Source organism: Suricata suricatta, chromosome 6, assembly GCF_006229205.1.
Source record: "Suricata suricatta isolate VVHF042 chromosome 6, meerkat_22Aug2017_6uvM2_HiC, whole genome shotgun sequence".
Classification (NCBI taxonomy): Eukaryota; Metazoa; Chordata; class Mammalia; order Carnivora; family Herpestidae; genus Suricata; species Suricata suricatta.
The window spans coordinates 133454614-133459513 of NC_043705.1; the positions used below are offsets into that span (position 1 = coordinate 133454614).

The 4900-nt window shown below is 37.2% G+C and overlaps 1 long non-coding RNA gene across 1 annotated transcript in view; it reads right to left on the bottom strand.

The window, feature by feature from the left end:
• LOC115294564 overlaps positions 1–4245 on the bottom strand; it is a 10525-nt gene extending 6280 nt beyond the window's left edge. Inside the window, exon 1 of the long non-coding RNA XR_003909959.1 lies at positions 4197–4245. This is a non-coding gene — a long non-coding RNA (uncharacterized LOC115294564). The remainder of the gene's footprint in view (positions 1–4196) is intronic.
• Positions 4246–4900: the final 655 nt, after the last annotated feature.

Sequence of the window (4900 nt, forward strand, 5' to 3'; positions counted from 1 at the left end):
TCAAGGGCCTGGAAGAAACAGGATTTAAAATTGTGGACCAGATGTTTGGAAAAGAATTCTATAGACAGACTTGTGGGACAATATCCCAATGGTAAATGTCTTTGTTTAACATATGCCAGAAGACATCTGCTATAGAAAATTCACTAAAGAAAAAAATTGGGCAGAATTATTTGGCTAAGATATATGAGTTTCAAGATTTATGAGTCTCTTTCCTTAGCTACCTCACAGATTGTGTAGTGGAGTACCCAGGTGGCAAAGGTCAAGTCTATGCCAACACTCATGAGTGTGTACTTCCTCTCACCAGGGCTCATCCAGCTATTTCTGCTTTTGAATGTCTGATCTGCAAAGAGAGAAAGAGAGAGAAAGAGAGAGAGAGAGAGAGAGAGAGAGAGAGAAAGTACCTCCCAAAAAATCTGTACATTTGCAGAGACCTACAAGGCACATATTAGCAAGTTGATTACATCAGAATTGTTCTCAATTTTATTCAAAACTACGTTTTTATAGCTTCTTGCTACCTTATTCCACTTTTCCTAAAATTACTTCTTTAATAAGTCAAATATTCATAAGTTCCCATCTCAGACTCCGATTCTTGGGCATCTAACCTAAGACTAGCACACTTAGCATAGACAGAGATTACAGTCTGGTAGTTTAAAACATAAGCAGATGTTTGAATTGTTTGCTTGGTTGACTAATTGAAATCTCTACTCAACCATGGCCTTCTATAAATGAAGTCGAAAAGACAGAAATTAGTTTCCGAGAGGAAAAGGAGGAATCTAAAGATCAGGGAAATTGTAATGCTATGAAATACCTAAATATATATCTTAAATGGATCCAGGAAATCCTATTTTAATTTTAAGGCTGATAAATTTATTGCTGAGATAAGTGATAACATCTTTATAACTGGCCACCATGGTTGTTTGCTGTAAGTGAAATGAGTTCCAGTTGAAACAATATTCCTTATTTCAGTAAAAACAGAGAATTGTTGAGCTTCTGAGTCAAGGTGATTACAGTTAACCTTCAAAGGCAAGGTGAATATGGTGTCCATAATCAGGCTAACCACTGCTGGCGTCTTTCGTGGTGAATAATAGATCATTAAGTTCTTAATTTATAAATGTGAGAGTAACTCACAAAATAATACGTGATCTATTTATTTAGCAAGGAAAACAACTCTGACCCAGTTTTCAGTTGCCTAAAGAATGATATTGCTCTCACTCATTTTCCAGAATCAATTCATTCTCAAAGGCAGAGTCATTTGAAGAATGAAAGAATTGGGAACCTTTGGAGAAATATACTCCAAATCAATAAAACAATGCACTGAGTATCTACTCAATAGATTGTATGCTATCAGGATATTCCTAGGAGAAACAATTCATTGGAGAATGAAAGCATGCAGATACTATGGATATCACAAAGACCATGTGCTTAAGTTAATCCCTAGGGATACAAAACACCACAATAGTTGAAAAACTAGAATGAGGATTTAGGGGCTTTAAGTGAGAAAAGGGGTTTTGAACTAAATATGCAAAAAGTTAGGTCCATTGGAAACAAAACTCATGTCAAGGTGATTTCCCCATTAATCCCCTGAACTGACAGTTCAGCTGTTGTAATGGGATTAAGCCTACAGATTGGATAATGGGGAAGCAAAGAGTGGATGATCATGAATAAACCCTTGGAGGGTCAGGATAGGTGAGGAGACATTTGGGTTATCTGTTAACAATTTGAGGCAGTCCTTCCTGCCTTCCAAGTTCTGGCTCATAAGATGCTGACACTCCCTGAAAATCCAGAAGCTTATATCCTAGCTTGGGTACAGCCCTTAGCAATTTATTCTTCTGGTGATACAGTGTATTGAGTGCACAGGAAGAGTGGCCTCCATAGCACCTGGATGGAATGGAGTATTACCAAGGATTCAGGATTGCTCTTAAAATACAATGACTTGTTTAATACAGCAACAACATGTCCTATGTGTTCTAATCAATGCCCAAGGTAATTGTCAAAAAATATCTGGGACCATTAACCAGAATCCCAACCAGTGAGGAATTGGTGAATTGATTATATTGGTCCTTTCCCTCCATATGAGGGTTCTAAATACGCTTTGGTTTGTGCAGACACTGCCACTGTCCTAACTCAGGCATTTCCCTGTCATCACACAAACCAGGCTGCCACCATGAGGGCATTGGAGAAAGTGAGTACCATGTGTGGATACACTCATTAAATAGATAGTCTTCGGGGGTCACTTTTCAAAGATCCTTATGTCCATGACTGGGCAAAAGAACATGCTATTGAATGGAGATTCTATCTCCCCTATAACCCACAAGCAGCAGGGTGAGTAGAAAGAAATAAAGCAGCAAATTAAATTTACTAATTAGTAAAATCACCTTAGCTGGATGGACACAAATACTATTCCAGATTTAAATACCTTTAAATGATGTATGCTATTTATATCACATGCCAGACTGGGGACACCTGCTGAAACACTCATACTGCAAAGGTATGGAAGCAATGGAAACAGCCATTGCATCAAGCCTCACAGTGGATCAGTGCACTGTGATGCTAAAAACACCAAGTGCTATCACACCTGAGAAAGGCATTCTCTACTGGAATTTGCAATGGGATGTCCTCTGATGTGGGTGGATTTCTTCATACCTCTAAGTGAAGGGGAGCTACTCAATGTCTTTTGGGGTAAATCCAGTTACCTGAAGGTGAAATTAAGTCACACAAGCATACAGTTCACATTTCTCATGCACTGACTCCTGCCAGGAATAACGGTGCCAAAGCTCACAGCGTTAGCTTTTTGGGAATTTTCTATGATCATTTAACTGAGAAGGAACATTTTAAAAAATATATTTACAAGACTAAGACGTTTTGTAGTTGGAAGTTAATCTTTGGACATAATAATAACGCTCGGAGAGGTGAAGACAGAGGAGGTGACTGATATCATTTTGCATCAGATAAGACCTACCTGTCCTTTTTGCCTGGGAGAAAAGACAATCTGAAGTAAAGATTTATGGAAGTTCATGAGGGAAGGTTAATGGTTTTGTCAATAGTTAGGACTTTTTAGCAAGAGCTATTATGGGATTATTTAAAAGGACATTTTTAGAAAAAATGGTTACTGTCCCAAGTTTTCTTTCACATACGAAGCTTTCAAAAATTAAATCAGTAAGATAATCTGCTTTGTAAAAAGTCAGTCTTTTACCTCATCTTTACGGCTTTTGAAATGGATGTACAAACAGAATGACCTTGGTGTCATGTGTTCATCAATATAATTTTCCTATCAGCAATTATTGATCTGGTTCCCAGCCCTTGTTGAGTGTTCACTATTGCCAGCAGCTGAAGTGAAAGCAGTCACTATCATAGTAGCAAGAACTAATCGAGGCGTCTGATTCCACTGGATGCTGTCCTTCATGGAAGGTACAACAGATATTTCTTGTACTGTAATTTCATTTTATCTTCCCTGATCACATTGCATTTGTTTAAACTGTCATTTATTAGGCTACCACAATGTCATATTCATCGCACATTTCCGTGCATAACTTTTAGTATTTCTAAAATAGTTATTTTGTGGTGGAGAATGATGGAAATAGGTAATTTTCTTGGGATTTGCTGATCTTAGCATACCTTGTATCACCTATAAGAAGCTAGTTTATGAAATAGAAAGATATTTTTGAAACTTTACAAGTAGGTAATGCCCTACATCATATGACACATGTGCTGAACCAGAAAATAATGTTTCACTATTCCTTTGATAGCCAGAATATATGGATCTTCCCCAAAATATTAAAATTAATGAAAGACATATGTTTATTAATTTCACATTTACCTCATTATGTTCTCTACTGAATTAGAAATGTTAAGCTTCCTTAAAAGAAAAAAATTCTACAAAAAGAACAGCAAAGCATTTTATTGAATAAGAAGTTGAGACTGACATTTGGGAATTTTTCCCACCAAAGAAAAAAATAAGCTATCTATATCTATCATCTCTCTCTCTCTCTCTCTCTCTCTCTCTCTCTCTCTCTCTCTCTCCCTCTCTCTCTATTTATCTCTCTATCTATCATCTATCTATCATTTCTATCTAGCTTTCAGTCTGTTCAAGCTTCTATAGCAAAATATGACAGACTGGGTAGCTTATATAAAACAAGGATTTATTTTTCATAGTTCTGGAGCATGGAAATTCCAAGAATAAGTCCAAAATCATTTACCTGGTTTATAGTTGCTATCTTCTCATTGTAGCCTCACATGGCAGAAAAGACTAGAAAGCTCTGTGGGTTCTCTTTTTTAAGGTACCAACCCCACTCATGAAGTCAACACCATTATGACCTAAGTATCTCCCAGAGGCTCCATCACATAGAGGCATTAGGATTTCAGCCTCTGAATTTTGGGAGACACAAACCCTGAGGCCATAGCACAATCTGTACATATAGGTATAGATATCAAATGGTTGCTATACACGCGGGTTCTGTAGGGTGTATATGAACGTAGGATCTCAGGATGCTTCACACAATCATATTCACTGAGAGGTAGAATTGAGGGATTTGTACTGCAAAACTGGGGAGGTAGGCAAAGCCAAACAAAGGTAGGAATGTGTATTACACTCTGAGGTAAGGATGCTGAGATGCTTACTGAAGTTATTATTCCCTTGCCTGTTTTATGTATATATTTATATATTTAAATTGATTTCCCCCTCTTGTATTTTTTGGGCCCAGTATAAGCATTATTTTATTTTTTTAAGAGTTAGCAAGATGGTACAGCCACTCTGGAAAACAATGTGGAGGTTCCTCAAATAATTAAAAATAGAACTACCCTATGACCCAGCAATAGCACTACTAGGAATTTACCCAAGGGATCCATGAATGCTAATACATATGAGGCACATGTACCCCTATGTTTATAGAAACACTTTCAA